The following is a 23479-nucleotide window of genomic DNA, read 5'->3' as shown; positions in this document are numbered from 1 at the left end:
CCCCCCTTATCTGTGATTGTACACAGAGTTTCTTCAAATTTCCCCCCTCCATGGTGATCAGTTTTGCCCAGTATTTAATGCTCCTCATTTTGGCATCCACTTCCTCTCTTAATTTTCCCATTTCCCTAAGTGCCCCACATGTTGCCGTACCCCTCCCTACTCCTAGCCCTTGTTTTAGGAATCTAGACTGTATGACGTTTACGGTTTCCCCTCCCTCCCAGACCCATAGTTCGATGCCATAAAATAGTGTTGCCTTAACTGTGGCCTCGTAGACCCCCTCCAGAATTTTGATTGGAATATTTGGTACTTTGTATTTTATTTTTCTAGTTTTCTCTAACGCAAAAATTGCTTTACATTTATTCCTGTGTACGTGCCTTGCCCACCTACCCGTCATTGTCATCACCATGCCTAAATAATCGTACTGTTTCACCCTATCGACACTTGTCTCTCCGTATTTCCATTGTTCATCCTTACCAAATACGTACCCGTTCTTAAATACCATTATTTTGGTCTTCTTCATATTTACTCGCATGGCCCATTTCCCGCAATATCCGTGTAACGTGCCTAGACCGTTCTGTAGACCTGCTGTTGTGTTCGAAATCAGTACCAGGTCGTCTGCGTACATCAGGAGCGGTACCTTTACGTCGGATATCGTTGGTGGATCCGTGTCCCTCTGCGTTATTTCCTCCACGATATCGTTGATGAAGAGGATAAACAGCAGAGGGGAGAGAACGCACCCCTGCTTCACCCCCAGTATTGATTCATTTGCCCCTGTTACGCCCTCATTCCCGCACTTTACGCAAAACTTAACTTTTTCATATGCCGCTTGGAGAGCTCTGATCATTCTGGCGGATACCCCAACGTCCCACAATTTTGCCCACAACATTTGCCTGTTTACCGTGTCAAAAGCCTTTTCGAAGTCGGGCTTCATATTAAGCATAACCTGCGACAGCATCCTTCCAACCTTTATTAAACACATTCCTAGGCTCTGGGATTAATTTAGGCTATGGCTCTTTTGAAATATTCCCTAGTTACCAGAAACACACTATATACAAACTCCCAATACTTATAATAGGGGCTTGAACCATACTATTATTTATTTATTTATTTATTTATTTATTTCCTCTTCTTTTACATGGCGAAGTTAAGGCTGTGGAGCCTTTTCTTCCACTTGACCATGTTTACAAAAAAATGAATATGAAATAATTAAAATATTGAAAAAAAGAAAGAAAAAAATATAAAAATTACAGAGAAATAAAAAATACAAAGAGAAATTACATATAAGAAAGGTAATCTAACCTATAGATACGGGCACACACACTCACACACACACATACATATCTTTGCCCTTACACACGTACAAGCAAATACGTAACACTACACTTACTTAAGCACAGTCCAATATTACACATACTTAAAACACAGTCCAAAACGATATACTTTGACGATAATTCATCTTAACTATTACGCTAAATAATTTTTGTGTCTTACGTCCTTCTATCATTCTCTGCACCCGCCATATTACTTGTATTAGGGAAATCAAACATTTAATTTTCATTGTATAATATGTGACCCCAACTAAACATCAAAAAGAAGAGAGAAGTTACGGGATTGAATCGGACGGGGAATAAGAATGAGATAGGTCCGTTGGTGCGCCTGTACTCAGGAACGGACGGAGAAAGAAAAAGGGGGGAGGTCCGTTGAATCGCCCATAGTTGGGAACGGACGGGAAGATCTGGCTGGGGGAATTCATCCAGGATTTGAACCAGAGAGCCTGGTTGGGGAAGTTCATCTGTGGCTTGCACCTCAGGAACCAGGTCCTTGGCAGTTGGCATCCCGCAGTAAAAAAGGAGCTCGCGGGAATGAGTGGTGCCCGACCTAGGTCAACCGGCAACCGCACCGAAAGGCGCAGACTAAAGCACTTTCCAAGCACATTATAGCCCCATGTTTGATCTTTTGCCTAGGTACAATCTTCCCCTCGGGATAGATCCAGTCAAGCCGGATTTCTCCCTTGGGAAAACATCCATTCCATGCAGGCATGCACTAGTATTCAAATCTACCTACGTGGGACATCGGATATTTAACTAAATCTGGTTTCAACCATATGGAAAGAGGATTTTTACCAGACGGCGAAAATTAGACAGACAGAAAAAACTAAAAGAGAGAAATAGAAGGGAAGCCCCCGAGGAAAAATTCTGCAAGCAGACAAAACCTCGAATATCTTGGAACAACAGCTTCATCTAGACTCTGATGTGTGAAAAAAAACACGTTGAAGGACAGCAAAAAACACGCACCCTATGGGTTCCTATCCTTATACTGGGGATGATGGAGTCGAAAATTTAAGGGCAGGTAGGTAAAGCCCAATGGCTATCTGCAAATCTGTATGTTAGTTGGACCTACTCATTCCGACTTACAACCTTGTTTGAAAAAAAAAATATCGAAAATGAATTTTGAATTAAGGCCGAAAAAAAAAAGCCGCATCGGAAATTAACTGCCAGAGACGTCTGCGTGAAAGGATGAGAAGTCGTTGCTTGGGATGTCGGTCCGTTGGAGACAACTCGTCTGCTTCTCCGGGCATTGTTACTTTTGCTTCAGATCGGGATTTGAGACAGCATTGGCTTTTCATTGCCTTAGGGGCGAGTGACTGCTCGTCGGGGCAGAACCGGAAGGGCTTAGGTCTGTCGAAAAACCTGTCCCCTTGCGGGGTATCGGACTTAACCACACCAAGAGCTCATCGTTGGAGTGTGGGTGCACTTGCTACGGGGGAACCACCTCTTGCGCCCATGTGCCTGCCTATACCCCTTAGGTCCACTTCCGACTCGGGGTAATTATCACCGGTCACCCAAAAAAACCGATGACGCGACAGAAACACATGGTCCCCTACGCCCGAAGGCGCACAGCAGTGCGGTGCTACCAAGGGTCACTACTCCTCGGCAGACTTTGGGTGGAACGGCCCTTCTAAGGGCCACCAACCCGGTCGGTTTTGATCAGCCTTTGCTATCCGCTGTCCTTTTCCTCTGCATCCGCTCCTTTGCCCAGGTCCACGCACTCCTTTGTAATCTGGTTGAGCTTTTGGTCGCCGGTTTTCGAGATAGCCCCCCCCCCCTCTAAGAAGGGAGGGGTGAAATCTCTATCCTCGGTTGCACTTGGACCCATTTTTCTTTTTTTCCCGAAGGAACATCGGAGATTTCGGCTTTTTTTGGTCCTAAGAAGGACCGTTTTTGCTGTTGAGCGACGTGTGCTTTCTGCCCTAAGAAGGACATCCGGCACTTATAGACAATTTCGTTGGACAAATCGTTCTTTCGCTGAGTTTCTCGTTAACGTTGGCAATCCTGAAAAGGAAATACCGCAGTGTCGGAGAGTCGGAGTTTTTGGGTACCAAGCTTGATGTAACCGGGGAGCGGACGACCGGCACTTTCCCCGTGGGAGATTGGAGCTTCGGAGTTCTCTCGTCCGGCAGGCGAACGAGAACGTACGTCCCGGGTACGTGTAATTTTGAATTGGGCTGTTCGCTTCGTTGTCACCGTTAGGATCCACGCACGCCCCCCCCCCCCCTTCCCGCCAAAAACTTAAGACAAGGGGCCGCCGAAGTTCCACGATGCTCGACTGCTGCCGTTTTCCCACCGACTGCTGCCTCCCATCCAGGAATCTCGGTGTTCTTGCTGCCTGCAGGTCTGGTACTGTATTCAGTCATGTTCTCTATGCATTTCTGCTGTGCCGAAAGGTCCTTCCCCAAATTTTGATACAGAGCATGTCCAGTCAACCAAACAATGAGCATCTACTTATATAAGAGTGGCGCTCTAATCAAGTGGCCGGAATCAGAACTATAGGGTACGCGTAGCAAACTCCAAATATTTACGCGTTTCCATCCAAAACTATTAAAATTACCCTTTTTACCACCTAAAATAACCATATTGTAAAACGGAAAGCATTTGCTACATTATAAAACAACAATGGGAATAAAAAACAGATAAGATAATCCAGAGAGCTGTCCATCAACAATTAACCGAGACGATCTGTTAGATTTTTCTTAGGCTAACAAACTCAAGTAATACCAACAGCGCGTTTGCTTCAGAATGCAAGAACCGTAGGTTCGTTGCAGTGCATTATGTGAGTGTGTATAATATTGTCTTCATGTAGATTTTTCTTCAGTTGTATTTCATTTTAAAATTTTATGTTTATATGTGGGTGTAAGTGTTTAAGTGTGTGCTCATAATATCAGTTTCACATCTTTTTGTTCTCCATTTCATTTTATTTTTTAAATATATTATGAATGTTTATGTGTGTGTGCTTACTGTATTATTCTTACGAATATTCTTGGTCCCCACCAATATTCTAACACCATTACATTTTCTAGTTACTACTTGCTAGAGATCTATTTTTCTAAAATGAGAAAATTGTTGAGTGGAAGAAAACGCCTATGCCGTAACTCCGTCATTGTAAACAAGGAAATAAATTAAATGAATGTGAATGATATCTGATATTTATGAAGATCTTGAACTGAGATTTGCATAAGTAAAAAATCTTATGTCATATTTTCAAACTCAATTAGTAATTTCCAAATTAATTATCTATTTAAACTTAAGCTTAACCGCAAGCCATCCTCATAAACTAAAAAGGAGAACTTCTACACCGCATAATTATTGAAGAACTCCTCTGATACATGGACACTGCCAAAAGCTGGTGAAAACGTGTTTAAGACGTTCCAAAGGAAAGCTTTACGTCAAATATTTGGAACCGTCAATGATGGGGGAATATGTAAAAGTCTTGAGTGACAAAAAGTGAGAGGAAAGGAAAAATAATTGATGGCTCTCCGGTCAGACAAAGAGGAGTTGGAAGACCAGGAGCCAAATGGTTGGATGGTGATGAAAAGGGTTCCCGTGCAGTTGAAGGTAGAAACTGGAGAGTTTCCATGGACCTGGACCAACGTCAAATGCTTCTTGTGGAGACCAAGGTCCAGGGCGGGGTGTAGCTCCAAAGAGTGAGTGAATGATAGGGCATCTTCACTAAGGCGAACGTTCTGCGGATTCTCTGGGAATCAGTGAAGTCTAAGTGGAGATAAGTGAAGATATCTCAATACAACGCTTAAAACCATCAAATGGTATTGAATGTTAGCTGAAATTAAATCCAGGTTGTCAGGCACCCCGATGGCGCAGTGGTAGCGTCGAGGCTTTGTAATCAAGGGGTACCGGGTTCGATTCCCGGTGGAGGCACATAGTGGTTCGGATTCCACTTTAAACTGTAGGCCCAGTCTCGATTAGCCTTACTGTGCATAAAGTGGACTTAAAACACCAAATCAATCAATCTAAACTTTCTAATGTCACTGGCCTACGCGGTGGAAAACGGCTGAACAAGCAATGCCATGTTCCTAGTTTCGTTGCTGGACATAAGACAAGTTGCAATGGTTATGCGTAAAGAGCATGAACTTGTTATCTCTTGGCTCGTACCAGCAATACGGAAGATTATGACACTATTAAAGATTTTTTTTCTAGTGTTACGACGGCCGATCCTAGTGCTGACAAGGGAAGTGGGGAGCGGGGAAGCGACCAATCCAGCACGATAAGAAACGCAGCAGTCAGTAAAACGAATTTCACGTAGTACTTCTTTCCGCCGCGTCGTGTCTCTAGGCGCCACTGCTGTTGTCTGGTTGGTCCGCTCCCCACTTTCCTTGCCAGAACTAGAACCGATTGCCGTAAGAGTGGAAAAGTACCTATATGTAGATATCCATCATATGCATTGATGATGTATTTTTTCTAAACTTGGACATTTATTTAGAATCACCCTGTATATATTTCGAGCAAAAGAAAATAATTTGATTGAAAGCATTTCTATTCCTTTTAAATATATCAGCAACGACCTAAAAAAAGGTTCATATCACCCCTTTGCTAAATTTCTGGTTGTTTCCGAACAATCTATGAATAAGGTAAAAATAATTTTGAGTTTTCTTTCCGGAGCAATTGCAACGATCCTTTTGCGCATGTTTGTCTACGCAGATGCGACACCGCGCGCGCTAGAAGAAAGTACCACAATGCAACGCGCAGCTTATTCCTGGCGGCAATTGAACATCGCAGAGACACCAGACCGTATGTATTTTAAAACAAAAAGAGGAGAGAGAGAATTTTTAAAAGGAAAAAAAGAACCATCGGCATTAGAAATCAATTTCTTGCTTCCCGCTAGTTGGCGCTGGTGTTCTTTTGAGCATGCATCGGAAATGGAACACGTCGAAACATTAGGCATAATTGGAGTAAGGCACAGGTTTGGGACTCAGTGAGGCTTGTTGCTGCATTTCCATTTTTATTGTGTCCCACCTTTATCGGACGGAACAATACGCTATTGCCGGAGCTCTGTGAAAAATATACAGGCCTGGCGAAGAGTAGAGAGCCTGGAGGGGGTTGGGGGGGGCAGGAGATTGGGAGGAGGGGGGCTGGTATTCCTGTTTCGTTCTTGTGTATGAAAATCAATACAAAGTGACGGTCGTACGTTTTCCACCCCCATTTTTTTCTTCGCTTTTTTTTTTACCCCTGACGAGATGTATGCTCTAGCAGGCAGATTTAATTTCAAGCGACAGATTTATTGGCGCTATATTCCCGTCATTTTCAACTCATTTAAATATGCGAAAAATCAGGAGATGGATCCTTGCTTCCGCGGGGAAGAGCGGAAGGGGAGGGGGTAAGGGAGAGAAGTGGAGAAAGTTCTCGAAGAAAATTGGAAGAAAATATGATGGATGGCTCGCGGCGGAGATATGATTCCAGTGCTGCGTAATGAGCTGTTCTTTGTTCGGTCGCAAATTTTACTTTTTTTTTTTCTTACTTTAGCAATATTTGTCTTCTTCTATTTTTGTTATGGGAAGGTGGTCGTACTGTGCATCTAACTACAGTCTCGATTTTTTTAAAAAAATATTTACATTCCAGTGTATAGTCGCATGTAAACTTAAAATGAATATCATATTTTTTTTTTTTACATTACTTCACCCAACGTAGTCAGGATATAGACAAACAAACTTTAAAGACCTAATTTATCATTGGTAACACTATTTAGCTTTGTTTCCATTGTTAATAAACACTAAAAATGCTGACCAAGGCAGTGTTTAATGAAATGTAGCACACTCTAAATGTAACATTAGCTTGAATCTTTGTCTGAAGAAGACCTTGTTAGGAGGTGGAAACGTTATGTTTATACGTAGTGTGTTATTTTACATTAAACACTGCCTCGGTCAGTATTTTTAGTGTTTTACTAATAATATCATGTATCTAAAGCCATTAAATACAACATTATTTGTGTATATATATGACATGTTTAAATATGTCCCCACAACTGGTTTTAATAAAAATGTTTCACCGCCCAACTATAACACACAGCCTGGAAGTCAGCTGATATTTTCTTCGGTAATTTCGAACGTCATGCTTTGGAAACGGCACTATCCATTAAGCTACCACACTAAAACACAGTCCTATATAATGCAATTGAATTCTCTACAATTCTACACCATCTTGAAAATCCTGAACATTGCTTATCAACAAAGCCATGGGATCGGATCGGACACACCACTATCCTGGTACACAGCACGTATACACAATCAACTTCTACCCTTCTAAAACATACAATAACACCATTACAAAACTTGTTAACCTCATAGTCTTACCACCATCTTCAGAAACATGCTTACGATGTACGCATCTCACTTATTCCACCATGTTTGTCTACACACCAGCCACCTTGTCACCACCCATAGTGGACTTATGCAAATTACACTCATAGTTCAACCACTTTTATGTACAGTGGAATTCACTACAATTACTCGGTAAATTGTCCATGACTATATTCATTAATTTTTCTCCTTTATCCTATGTGTTTTTAAACGATGGTTTTTTATGTATGCTAGTGCAGAAGTTGGCAACAGCTTGTTTTGAAGCTCTTATTGGGTCAAATAAAGTTCACGAGCATGGTGATGGACACTTTGCACGGTAATACTCATGGATCTCACTGTACATTATGATTCATGTGGTTAATACCTATTCTGCATGTATAATGTATATTATTGTAGTTCTATGATAGGATTATTGTAATTGTTGTAATTGTTTATTTAATCAAAGCACTTACCTCTCCGTAAATAAAACACAACATAAATGAGTTTAAATCTCAAGCCGAAGTGATTGCCTTGTAATCAACGGGTCCCGGATTCGATACCCGGTGGAGGCACATATTTCCACTTTAAACTGTAGGTCCAGTCCCGATTAGCCTTACCATAGGCGTTCCCACGGGGGGGGGGCAATTGGTCCCCTAATCACGGACGTTCGCATATTTTTTCCATGCAGGGACAAACAAGGTATTTTTCCATGGGCATATTACCCCGATAATAGTGTTGCACCCTCAAAAAACACCACTTGAATTTGAAATCGTCGCATAATAATTAATGTAAATTAGTATGACTAAAATCAAATTATACGTGTAAAATATATACTTTTAGGTTGACATTCGTTTTCGAAGGGGGAGGTGTGACCATTCTAACCCCCCCTCTTTCCAGACGTTCTATGGCCCTATATTATTATACTTTCACTTAGAAATTTAGTGCTGTTATTAAACGATATTATACTCTTTAAAGATAATGAAGTATTTTCAAGCCGATGAAAGTTGCAAGCAACTATGGGGCAAGGGGGTTCAGTGGCACAACCAAAAGGGGTCAGGGAGACATTGGCTTTTCCCAACCTTGAAAGGAAATCAATTCTAGGGGGCTAACATTGAAGTAAAAGAATGCAAGACTAGCAGATTCTAAGAGTAGCAGGCCAAAAGAATACTCAAGATGGAATTAGTTTACACGTTTTTCTTGCATTATTTCTTCCAGACGGCCAGGGGCACCTGCAGGGGGGCAATTGCCCCCTCGACTTCAAATTTTATTCAAATAAAAAATCGAAAAATTTTCTTGCTCGCTTCGCTCGCAGTGTCTGCTTTTCTTACAGTTCAGAGCAGTAGTAGCTAGGGGGCTGCGAGAGTTGACCCTCTACGCCGAACGATTTGAATGAGAAAAATCATAAACGAGAATGCAATGAAATTTCTTGCGCGCTATTAAATCAATACTGTTTTGAATTTATATCGATTTGGATCGCAAAATGTTCTTGCTCGCTTCGTTCGCAATTTCTGTCTTTTTTATTAATCACTGTGAATTATCAGAGGGTCAAGTAAGAACAACTAAGTACTTCAAACAGTTCCTGCTATAACAGTTTGGTTTGGAGGAAAAGGGGCGCGTACATCTCAAAGACAATTTATATCATTTTTGCATTTGGTTTGTTATAGGACGGATGAATTGATTATGTAATGTATTTAAATAATATGTTTTATATATATACACACACACATGTACCCATCAATGCAACACAACTAAAAGAGTGAGATAAAATGAGGTTTTCCTTTCCCGACTGAACTATCATGAAGGCTTTACCCACCCCTACCCCCCAATCAGAGGGTCTGTGCACGCCTATGAGCCTTACTGTGCATAAAGTGAACTTAAAATACCAAATCAATCAATTAATCAACCGAAGTGAGGTTATAGCATTCTTGAACGGAATAACTTACAAAAAAGAAAATAATATGATGTATTACTGTGAGTGTTTATAGTATTATCCTTGTGTGCAGTTTCTTTATTTTTATTTGAAAATTTTGTCGGGTGGATGGCCGAGGGCGATAAGTAGTCGAATTTCGGACTCGACACCGAAATTCCCGGGTTCGGATCCCAGTATGGACATTGGTTTTCTTTATGAATGTCCCTTCATCAGTTTAATGTAATCATCCCTCATCGTCGTGACTAGCCATAAATGCGTCTCTAAATAACAAAAATGCAAACGTTTGAATGTTTTCTTTTTAAATGTCTAGTATTAATTGTTACTAACAAATAAGGAAGTCAAATGTAGGTTAATAATGATTGAATTGAAGAAAAACCGTATTCCTTATTCTCCATTCAAATACAATCCGTATGTTTCATAGACATTTTGGGCCTCGGGTTCGATACCCAGTGGAGGCACATAGTGGTTCGGACCCCACTTTAAAACGGTAGGTCCAGTTCCGATTAGCCTTACTGTGCACAAAGTGGACTTAAAACACCAAATCAATCAATCATAGATATTTTGGGATTTTTTAACGTTTTATACATCTCTGCGTTGGGCTACGTCAAATAGGCTATTCTTAAGATTTGTGTTATGTGACGTACAAACTATGGAGTGCCAAGGGAGTTTGTAATAATAAAAAATATGGAAGGGGGTTTGCCTAGTAGATAGATATCTTGGTGCCCTCCCCACACTACCAATACAGACATTTTATGTCCATCGATATTTTCTATATATTTTATATTTGTGATATTTAAACCCTACAAATTTTCAAACTAGGAAACAAAGAGAAACACTAATTACAATAATAACATGGGTTATATTTAAAAATTCGTAGCTTACATTTCTGATTAAGAAAAAGTATACTAAATGTAAGAATATTTCAGTTACATCTTGGTGGAAGAAAATCTTTAAAACATACTATTATTACTACTTTGGGAAACAGATTATTCTAGCAGTGTATTACTAGAATACAAAGCCTACAAGTAAAGGAAGAAATAATAATAATAATAATAATAATAATTAAATAATAGGGTGGGCAGTATATTCTCAAGAAAAATGTAACTTAAAATTATTCAACTCTGCTTAAGGAAAATAACCCATCCCATATTCTGACTTTATTGTTTGGGCTTCGAGCTCACTGGCCTCACTAATTGCCTTAGAAAGGATACTGAATAAAATGTGTTAATATTTGAGCCTTTATAGAGTTAATATGCTTATTGATGTAGCAAACAAAAGTCAAACCCTGAAAAATGTACAGTACATCAAGATATTTGCTACATTATTGTTTAGAAAGAATAAGTATGTGGCTGAACTATAATCCAGTTTATAATTATTACTAGATCGAGGAGGCCAATTATGATTTTACACTAGAGTATTGTTTAGGAAAAATAATTTGCAAATGTAAATATAAATGTCTTCTTCTTATATTGGCTCACACCGACTATAAGCTATTTCTAACCAAAGTTGCAGAATACTGGTGTAATTGTAAATATAAATGTCTTTGTTTCTAAATTGAACCAAATACTTAAGTATTGCTTTGTTGCAACAATGCGTGATGGTTTATGTGTTAATTGTTGTTGCCATGAAATAATTAACACGAAGCAATATGGATAGAAATTTCCAACTGTTAGTCCACTGAACATATTCTTTAACTCAATGGTGTGGAAAGGACCACTTCTCTGGGAGGAAAGTAAATGGATGATAATATTCGGAACTATAAAGTTAAAATTTGTTGGGTGTAAGCAGATAATAAACAAAATGGCAAGTATAAGGGATATTATAAAGGAACATGATTAGGGCGTCTTCCTACTCTACCCTTACTCTTCATTGTATTAATGCTGATGAATAGGGCTAGGAAGTTTTCTGGGCTATGAATTCAATGCTAAACCTGATAGTAAGTAGTCCGCTTCACTTCAATTAGAATCAGAATTTTTTAGGTCATCAACTTCCAAGCCCTACTGATGAAGCATCTTTTTTTTCCACACATTTACACATTACATGAGGTAAATATCGGCCTAACCAACTAGGAACGAGATAGTTTGAAAGCCGAGATAGAACGATAAGGGACTTCATCATTTCTGTGCGTTCTCACATCCAGAAGCTCAATTGATCTATATACGTGAGTTTATAAAAGGTATGTTGTGGTGTATTAGGATATTACAAAAATACTTAAAATTCGATTCTTTTTTAGCCATATATAATCCGAACCAATAGGTTGAGCCTCCTCTGACAGCCTAGTAGTTAAGATTGTCGCCTTGTAATCAAGGATTCCCAGGTTGGATTCCGGTAGAAGCTCTGTATTACTTATTAGAACCCCCTTACTGCAAAGGAAGAAAGTGTTACATTACAATTAAAAAAGACAATTTCGTTTCATGCATTCTATCGAGCATTTTTCAAAATTTCTAATTCAATCGAGGTGTCACAAGCTATGGTTCCTATTTAAAATTTTGAAATTAAATTCAAGATGGCAGCCGTCATCGTCAATAGCGAAGATATAGTACAAGCAATGCAAGCACTGCTTGCACTATTAAAATGTTATTTAATATACTTAATGTCGATCGCCTTATTTAGTTTCTATCGCACTCGATTTCGCGAAATTTTAAGGCCGCAAACTTGCCCGTTGGCAAGCAGCACACCCTCTGCTTGCAACCAGTGTGCGGGAAATCAACGCTTTCGAAACACCATATGGCGAAGGGTGAATTGCTGTTGAAGAGGCGGTCCCCATCCCACGAAGTAAGGTTGAGCTTCGTTCAGCTTTCCAGCTTCACGAAAATAGCCGAGCCCAGCCGAAAGCAGAATGCTAGCAGAAAGCAATTATATAGTCTGCAAGCATACAAGTGTTAACACGATGCACCAGTCCATTTATACAAACCAACAGTCACATAACCATTCCTCCAGGCATTATTTGTAGAACTCAAAATATTATCAAACCTGAACTGCTTATATGTATGAATTTCACATTCCTTCACTGGCCCTAATAACTTGAAATTCAAACTATCACCACCAGTCGCCAAATCTTTACTAAAACTATTTGTTCTTTTTGTCCACTCCTTTCTAGCATAGCTTTTGTCTCGCCAATTTCTTCTCCAACGACTTCGACGAATATAAACCATATAAACCCTCTCCCCTAATCATCGCATTTCCTTCTACAGCATTCACGAACATCTCTAACTGGTTTGCCTTTGCTGTTGTCTAGATACACTATATAGCCAAAAGTCACCGGACACCCAGACACCCAAGTGAACGTGCCGAAAGTACCGAACCCCACGTGAACGTGCCCTGCGTGACGTCACAGCATGGTCAATGGTAACATGAACAGTGGTGTTTATGAGGGCATTTTTAACAATAGCATGATGTTCACACTGTAGCAATAGTTTGGAATGGGCCATTTTCTCTATCAGCACGATAATGCATCTGTCCATAAAGCAATGTCCATTGCATAGTGGTTTGAGAACAATCAGGTGGATGTGCTTAGTTGGCCCGCTCAAAGCCCCGACTTGAATCCCATGGAACTGAACATCTTTGGGATGAACTGGAGAGTCAGTTGCGTGCCAGACCCACTCGACCGAAAATCACCCTTGAACTGTCCACGAGGCTACAGGACGATTTAGAAAAAATTCCACCGGCAATATGCCAGAACGTAGTGGAAAGCCTTCCCCGAAGAAAAAATGCTGTAATAATAGCGAAGGAAGGTCCGATATCTCATTAGATACCTGCTGGTGTCTTTGGAATGAACAGCACTGGGTGTCCGCTGATTTTGACTATTTAGTATATTCGCAATAGCTTCATGGCTACGTAAGCTTATTTTCCATCACGCATACACAACTGCGAAAACAAGCTACACTGAAATTCACGTGTATGCTCTGGAAAGAATTCTAAGCAGATGTTATTTTTGAGAATTTGGCATATCATAGCGTTTTCTCGAAGGGAGAAGAATTTTCGAAAACAGCTTCGCTGGTCCAGGCAAGAGGTCCAGTGGAACCTTTACAGCAGTTCTTGCTTCTTTGTGGTAAGGTGAATGTGGGCCCCCCCATTCACCTTTACAAAAAGTTGACTATTTCTTGAAGATAATTTTAATTATCTTGCTTCAAATTTGAACAGGTTTTTACAGAAATTCAACACCCGAAGTAAGTACATTTTTCCTTGAAAATTATATTTTCGCAATATCCCAACAAAAGACTTCTTGTAACAAGATTTATAAGTATTTAGCATTAACATTCGAAACGTAAGTACGTATTTATTTTTTAATGAATGTGCATTAAGCATTTTATATAATTGTAATTTCTCTGCCATCTGATGTCACAAATTGAACTGACTACAGGGAGAACATTTTACCCAACAGGTGGGCACAGCCAGAGCCGGGCAACAGGAAGGGGCAACTCGGGCACTTGCCCCAGGTCCACTCTGAGAGGAATTTACGAAAACTGCTTCGCTGGTCCAGGCCGAAGGTCCAGTGGAACTTAACAACAATTCTGATTTCTTTGTGGTAAGGTGAATAAAAGTTGACTATTTCTTGAAGATAATTTTATCTTCCGTCATACTTCAACAGATTTTTACAGGAACTCAACAAGCGAAGTAAGTATATATGTTCTTCAAAGTCATATATTTTTCAATATTCTAACAAAATGACTACTCATAACAAGATATATAAGTTTAAGCTTAACGTTCGAAACGTAAGAACTTATTTTTTAAAAATTGAGCATCTTATATAAATGTCATTACTCTGCCATCTGATGTTACAAATTGAATTAATTTACAATACGTAAAATCTACCTTGGTTACCATTTTGAAGGTTTCATTAAAAATGGAAAGAAGGCTTAAGACGAGTGGACTTCACACGGCTCACTAGCACTGCTTCACGTAAGCCTGCGACGCGACTGCCATCTACCGGGCGACAACGGAACCCCCTTTCTTGCGTGCAGCCGCGGCTTCTACACGTCGAAATATACGAGGTGACCTTTTTTTTCCACTGACTGACCGGAACGGTCTGTTACCATTTCTGACGAGACGGAACGGGAAGGTTCAAGATATTCAGGAACCAGAATACCGTTCCGGTCCATTTCGAGTCTCGCTAATTTCTATTTTCTCAATTTCTTTTCGAAACACGCCACTCCACTAAGAGACGAATATAAAACAGCCTTGAACAATCCTACAGCTACAACCTCAGAGGACCAGGACAAGATAAAGAAGATGAAGATGAAGACGGGAAAAAGAGTCATCATACACCATCAATTTTTGTCTACAATACGATGGCAAACTTCACGAACACCAGACAGCGCGTACAGTCGGATCCGCCTCTGCTTTTGATGATGCAACTTTTACAAAACTCCCTCCACATTAGCTGGTGAGAATAGCATTGTTGTATACTCAACCAATAATATTATATTTATTGAGATTTTGAAAATCTATTTTTCATTTCAAGTGTTTCCAGTACAAGCTTTGAAATTTAGTAAAGTGAATAGTGTGCTTTTATGGGCGTCGCCAGAACTTTTTGCAGGAGGGGGGAGGTGTCGCCAATGAGAAAACACTTGAATCGTATAAATAATAACAATAATGAAAAATACATAAACAATAAAAATATAAATGTTATTATACAATAAAAAAATAAAATAAATAAAAAATAACCAATTTTTTCCGTAAACGGGAAGACTTTACTACAACAGATGAGCGAATATATAGCACCACTGTTACTTTTTTTACATACATGCAGATAATGTACTGAAATTCGCAGTCATTATATTTTGAAGGCTCCACCAATGAACACGTGAGAGGGAACGGGGAGGGCAGGAAGCGACTGGAGTTACCAGCCTTCGAGCGGCGTGTACTGCTTCACTCTGCCCACTAGATTTCCCCCCTTCTCTGCCGCTATGCGCGGCCTTGCTCCAGAGATAACCGGGACAGGATACACTTAGTTGCGCAGCAGAGGCGAATTCCTGCCTGCCACATGCTGCAGCAATAGTTGGAATTATCAACAAACTTTTATTTTAAAGGTTACGTTAGTCAAGCCATTTAAACTTTTAAAATGCATGTTCATTTAGACAGTACCCACAAAATCAAAATATTTATGTAAAATCTGTGAAAATAAATTAAGTTCATACTACAAAACAAAGAGTGAACAAGTATTTTGCGTATTAAGGTCATAAAAACATAAACGTTTAGAATCTAAATGTATTTTATACAATTATTTAATTCCTCAAATTCTTAAATTATTTGTGTAACTATCACGAATTGTATAACTCGATACCTGTGTAAAATGATAATTTTGGTACATAGTGAATATCTTTAATGACGCCAACCTCCGTGGCAGAGTGGTTGTAACGGTGCACCAAGACGGCACGGATTCCGGATTCGAATCTCGGCCTGGACCGTGTCCTTTATGAGTGTCCCTTCATCCATGTCGTCAAACCGTCACTCATCCTTATTTTCGCAATTAGCCAAATGTGGCAGAAGAAAAATGAACCAAATGAATCAATTAAACAATTTACTGTAGTAATGAAGTGTCGTTTGCACCATTTCACATACACGTAATTTAATTGTGATCATTCAATATCTGCATGAATATTACATGAAGCGCAAATCACACATAAACATGGTTAATTGTACTTTTGATAAATCGAATTCTTGTATATCTTGTATAATGTGTGGATAATAGAAATAGCATAAATAAATTGTATTATAAGCGTAAAATCTTGATTTCAATGTATGAAGAAAGAAATTTCATATCTTAACTGTAATTCATTTTAGCTATCTTTATTCCTGACATAACTACTAAATTTAAACTTGCAGAAATTTGGACATTTAACCATATTTTTTCTGTTTATATATCCGTAACTTAAAATTATTTTAATGTAGTGCAATCTGGGTGCAATAAAGTAAGCCTTTCAAAGTTCGTTCTCTCCTATCATCTATTTCTCTATTTCCATTTCTCATTCATAATCTTCCTCTCTACCTTTCCTCGTGCGTGTGTGTTTATAGGCGTTGCGGGAGTTGCCTTTAAAATTTAAAAAATGTGGTAACTACTGAAAGAAGACTTAACATTAGGTGAGGATATTTTAGCTGGGCTCGGAAGTTGATGACCTAAAAATAATTTCGAAAATTACCCGTACAATGACCTTAAAATTATTGAAAAATGACCTAATATTTTCAAAAAATGACTTTCAAATAATTTTCGCTCTTAAAATGAAAGCTTGATATCTTCTAATATATAAAAATGGATTTGGTACGCGTATCACATGCAATCTGGAAAGAAATACAGTGGAGATAAGACACCTCTGGGGGTGGGGGTGGGAGGAGGTGACATGTATAAATAATGGAAAACGACCGATATTAGTGTGGAATCCATAGTTGTCGGGGTCGCTAAGAAGAATAGTGACACTTCCAATGCCGTTCAACTCCAAGTTCATTTTACATTATAGTTAGAATTCATTATATTCCTGTCTAATAGAACATTAAGATAAATAAATGCCCGGGCAACGCCGGGAAATCAGCTAGTTTTTCATAATTTACGAGAGATTAGTTGAATAAGTCGATAAGACGCGTTGCTGGGTGATTGAAACTATCGAAGCAAAGGATAAAAACAATTAGTAGTAGTTTTCTATATTTTTCCTTTAATTGTTACATAAAATACACCATAAGATTTTTCTGTATAAGCCATTCACCTCCTTTCAGAGTGGGCCTTGCATGATACAGTAGTCGGTCACCATCTGAAAATACAGTTGTCTAATAGTGGCCAGAAAGAGAACGCCTCAAAGTAGGCTTCTTCCAAAGTACTTTAAGTTTGTCGGAAAAGAAGCAAATTTACTATAATTAATTATTTAATCCATTGTCAAAGATTTCAGTTAAAAATTGCATTGTGCTTTTGCATTGACCATATTTACGATTAATAGCGTGCTTGCTAAAAATACCATTTCAGGGAATTTAAATATGTAAATTATGCTAGCAAATGCATTTAAAATTTACGAAACAACAGAGAATGGGTAAACAGAAAGTAAGAAATGATAAAAATGCAACAAAAATGGCAAAGAAAATGACCTAATGGCCAAAAAGGCCGGAAAATGCAATAAAAAAAGGCAAAATAAAAAAATATTTTCTGGTTCTAACTGAAGTAAAACGGACCACTATCAGGATTAGCGTTGTTTTCAAGGACCAGAGAGAAAAAAAAGATGTTTTTTCATCATCTTCCGAGCCCTAGTGATAGTTCATTTTAATGTTAAACCAGCAGTGTTTCACATGTTATCCAGTGTTCGTAAATACATGTGCATTCAATTAAAAAGCGTATTTGTAGTCGAAGATTTATTTTGAGAGGAGCAGTGAATTTTGTTATGTGTGTTTTGTAGACAGCAATGACATGTATACAATTACCCCTAAAATTACACTAAATGTACACAGGAGGAATATAATTTTCTGGAGACCATCTCTAGATACGTTCCTGCTTTGTACGCGTCAGTCAGGTTTTTGATTCCGAATACGTATATCTTGTGTGGGCTATTTTGGAGTATGGGCCAAAACTAGTGAGCTAGAACGGAGCATTTGAGATACTACGGGCCTCACACCAGCTGCCATGAAGTTACAAGCCTGCTCCTTTGCTTTATGATTCATTTTCAATATTTAACAGAGTTCACCATAATACAGTAATATTGCGTTTCCTGACGAAATCGCGCTTCCTTGTGCATTCAAAACATTGCTTTCACCTTCCAGAACATTTCATTCATATAACATTAGAAAATAATAGGGCTTAGCCGATACCACTTTGAACCGTTACGAATCCCATCGATACCGATAATGCTTGTAAATTGTAATATTACAATTATATTTATCAATTTGGTTTAAAATAATTGACTAGCACAATAGTAAAATAACAGGTATGTAAATAAAAATAAATTTTCCCACAATGCTGGTGCAAAATAAATAAAAACTTTGAATTTGCATAATTTCCAGGATAATTAGACTCCGCAAAAGTGTCGCACAGCGTTTTTGCGGAATCTGTAAAAGATGAAAACGCCGGAAAATATGGGGGGGATGATATTCAACCAAAACTTTTCCAATTAAGGCCTGAAAACGAATAGTTCGGAGGACGTTAGCCCATAGGTGGGAAATAATTGTACATTAAACTTAAAATTATAACCATATTATTCGCCTTGTAATCAAGGGGTCCCGGGTTCGATACTCGGTGGAGGCTCATAGTGGTTCGGATCCCACTTTAAGCTGTAGGTCCAGTCCCGATTAGCCTTACTGTGCATAAAGTGGAAACACCAAATCAATCAATCAATAACCATATTATTATTCAGTATCTCAAGGCCTTCTTAAAACATGGTCCAATCCAAGGTAACTTAATATACTATAAGGTAGCGCCATCCGAAAATTGCCGATCATGCACGAACGCGTGACGTCATGTGGGAGGATCGGTTATGCTCGGTGCTCCTTCGGTTATGTTCGTTCGGGGCTTGGCAGTAGCAAACGGCCGCTATCATTTCTATGCGAGTTTCAGAGAGGGAAAGTGTTTCATTACTTTGAGGGGTAAATATTAATTATCATACTTCGGGATGGTATTGAGGTATTCCTTTAATGATTAGTAACATAATTAAAACATGCTAGTTTTAAAAGAGGGGAAAATTGCACATGCAAAAGTATTGTAAAAATTCATTTTTCTGAAACATGATCGATATATTACAAAGAAGGTTGTCCGTGTTCTAATTAGAATTTCAGATTTCATCATTTCATAAATCGTATTATGATTTTAATAAGAAACGTTGCATGCTAAAGAAGAATTGCATAGTGAAAGAGTTACAAAGAAAGAATTGATTGACAGATTTGGTTTATTTTTGCTTTTCTGTCTTTTTTTAAATATGAAAGGAAAACCCATAAGAGGATCTCTTTCTTTGTTTCCACAAGCCGGCCTCCTTGGCGTAGTGGTTAGCACATCGCACTTCAACGCCAGAGATTTGGGTTCGAATCCTCGCTTGGGCATGGATGTTTGTGAGTGTTCATTCATCATTTCGTCACTCATCCCTATCTTCGCAAATTAGCCAAAAGTGGCACAAGAAGCGAAGTAAAATGAAGCAAATCAATCAATCAATGTTTGTTTTCACATATACTATCACATTTTCTAAATTCTCAATTTTCACATTAAGGACAAATCAATGTCTTACCCAATTGGATTCGAATCCGGGACCCCTGGGTCGAAGCGCGATGTGCTAACCACTACGCCAAGGAGATCGACAGAGGCCTCCGAGGTACTACGGGCCTCACAAAACGTCACAGGAGTACTATCGGATTATAAATTATGGATATTAGAGTTTGGATAATAAATAAATAAATTATATAATATATAATCTATAAATTAAAAAAAACACCCGTTCTTTATTTATAGAATCTCAAAGAGAGCGATAGTTTGCCAAACTAAAAAATAATCCTATCTTGTTCTCACGATAATAAAAATAGAAGGCATAATAAAAAATAAATTGGTAACTATAGATTGACACAAAATTGAATAAGCTGAATTTTGATGTAACTCGTTTTTATGTGGTTCTACTGATTAACTTTTAATGGGAGTCCAAACTTGAATATCCGTAATTTTTAATCCGATAGTAGTCCGGTATAATCTATTTACAACATTTAACACAACGCAGTACAAAAGCCTAATATTTAGTTTTCTGACTGAATAGTTCCTTCTTATTCATTCAGAATGTTGCAATCATTTCCAGGAACATTTCAAATTTTACATAACATCAGAAAGTATTAAAATTATACTGATATACTTAAAATCCAATCTTTACCATTCTCCATAATGTAACTTGATTTTTGAAATTATCAAGTGAAAGAAGCAATATACAATCTAGATAAAATTTTACTCTGCATTTGATACTTACTCTAAATTCGAAAGAATTCCCAACCTTATTCATATATTTATTTACTGTACAATAATTTACGTACGGATCAAAGTTCCACATGCAAAAATTTTTTGAAAAGTTTTATGTGGAGGAAGAATGATGAAATAGTTTGTAAGATAGTAGTTTCAGACTTTGAAAACGCAATTCCAGTTTGTAATTTGCAGATATTTTTAATTTCTCTGGTTCAAATTTGGCTGCAAGTTATCGTTGTCATAGTTCTAAAAAGTATTTTTTTCCGTATTAAGAACTTTACATACAAACGCGCGCAGAAGACGAGCCAAAGTGTACAAGTACTAATTTAACTGACTTAACCTACTCGAAATACTTGATGAGTGCTAGGAACATCAAACTTAAATGTCTTAACCTACTAATTCAAGCCTATAGAAATAGATCTTTGATCACACGGTAAATGAAACGCTTTTAGAATATCGATGAAAATATCTTAGTTTAATTAAACAATAAAGGAGAAAAGTTACATGAAAACACAATGATTGACCGTGCACCTGTACGAATCATTATTCGTTAAAGGACTTTGTCCGCAGATTTTCCATTTCCATTCCCATGTGTGTCTGAGTTGTATAACCGGAAAATATACTCCAAGGCTGATATGCGACACACATTTGTACATTAACGAAGTAAATTACATTACACTAATCTTAGATCTTGCTCTTTTTGACAGAAATGTACTACAAAGAAATAATGTAACATCCATTGGTTTATATTGAGTACAAGGGTACAAAATTATTCACAATATATTTGTGAAATACCAAAATTGAACAAAGTTGCAAACATTTTAATGATGGGTGTAATATTCACTCATGCAATATTTACCATCGTGCATACAACGCTATGTAACTCGAATTGAAGATGTACTAAGTGAATTTCATTTCGAATAGCGTGAAAGTAAGTACACGATCTTCGAAATGCCCATTTCCGACAAATGTTTTTCACAATAATGTGAGCATACAAATCATAATCAACATCGGTCTGTGTTAAATGAAATTGTTAATAGTTATAAATCCGCCTTACATAAAATGTACTTAAGAAATCAGTTAGGCTGAGTACGTACTTCGCACTAGTTGAACACATTTTCAAGATATTGATGACTTCTCTTGTAGTACTGTCGGTTAGGTTACGTTCTAGATTTTGAACTTTTTTATTTGGTTAAAGCGGTTGAAAGAGGTTGTTTGTAATCTTTAATTTATTTGCTTCATTATGCAGATGTGTATTTCTCCTTTGTAATAGATCGAATATGTTTTCCAATAACGAAACATTGCTTGCAGTTTGTGTATATACCAACGTCTATATATTTTTCACTTTTTTGGCAGCATAGTCTTTAGCCTGTTTAGGGCACGTTTCCTTATTGTGTGTCTTTTTTAGCGTACAACTCTGTAAACCTTATCAGCACGTTCTACAAGCGAAGCATATTGTGAAGATAAGTGTTTAGGAGAACTACACCATTTCCTCGATTATTTGGTACTAAAGTAATTGGATGTAATTTTAGCGATGGCACTGCAGTTGGCTTCAGCACGTTCTTTGGTGGAAAATACAGAAATTCTGCTTTTAGATCTCGCACATAGACTTCTTCACAATAATTGGCACTGCACACTTGCATTTTTTACATTTCGTCTACAAGCATGAATCCACTGTTTACTTACGCAATTATCGACTGGAACTCTATGATATTTTATGTCAGTTCCTTTAGTTTTCTGGTTATAGTTTTCATAGCTTGCTACAGCACAATTAGACACGATTGCAGTCTAGAAATACAAAAATACAATAAAAATAAATCGAACGCTACAAAATCAACAACCTGCTTGTTCCGATTTTTGCGACGTGTTAGTAGCTAAATGTACCCCTCACCAAACTTACTGCACATAGCAACGAGCACCGTCAAACCCGATCCTCCCAGATGACGTAATGCATACGTACTTCACATAGCAACGAGCACCCCCTGGGTCCAATCGTGTTATGAGAACATTTCCTTGTTAGCTGTGTCATAAGGATAAATGATGAATTTTTAAAATACGCGAAGAGACAAAACACAATTAAATGGAATTGATTCTAACTTGATGCGCTATGCCAACAAATTGAGAACTAATATACATTCGTAAAAACATAGAATAATAATCATGCACGATTTCGTGACATTGACAAATTGAATACATTCTCATGAAATGAGCTGAAAGTGAACAATGGATATGCAAATGAACATCAATCAACTAAAAACATTAAAATCTATGTTTTACTGCATACGAATATAAAAGGCAAATAGGTAAAAAATTGCCTGTATAATTGTTCTGGATATTTTTGCTGATACGTTACTTTGTCAAAGGTCTTTTTGTGCAAGGGTTTAATGTAGCAAGGTAGACAGCCTGTTTCGAAGTTTCTAAATTCTCAGTGTGGCCAGAACATCAGCTGAAAAACAAAAGGGTGTTTTAGAAGAAGAGTCTCACAGAGGAGAAAACTCGAACATTTGTGAAAAGGGTTGCATTCAAATTTTGCCAATTACTAATTCACCAAATGCTCCCTAATTGGACTCATAACCAGACAGATTCTCTCATCCATATTCACGCCAGCAACGCCGGGATATTTACAGTCCGACGGGGAGTTTTGAGGGAAGCTGGGAGGGTGGTGTGGGGAGAAAGAGATAGCTACTACACAGTGTGAAATGTGTAGCAACTCAGGTGTCGCACTCTGGTGGCGAGTTCTTTTTTTTTTCAATCCGACCGCAGGAGGTCGCGCGCGTCGCCGGACTCAAGTGATGAGTACGGTAGATTGCCATGGCTCGTCTTAATAGCCTCAGCTGCCGTTGCAAATTGGGTTTCCCTGGGTCGGGAAACGGGAAACAATTGACACACTGAAGCAATTTGCGTCGCTGGAGGTAAACTATAACCCCTTTCGAGTCATGAATCCTTACAGAGTGGACAAGTGTGGGTTTGGTAATACGTTTTAGACTTCTGTAACGGTACGTAATTCACAGCGTAGAAC

The sequence above is a fragment of the Lepisma saccharinum genome, chromosome 3 (genome assembly GCF_977018435.1).
Source record: "Lepisma saccharinum chromosome 3, izLepSacc3.1, whole genome shotgun sequence".
NCBI lineage: Eukaryota > Metazoa > Arthropoda > Insecta > Zygentoma > Lepismatidae > Lepisma > Lepisma saccharinum.
This window is presented reverse-complemented; position numbering follows the sequence as displayed.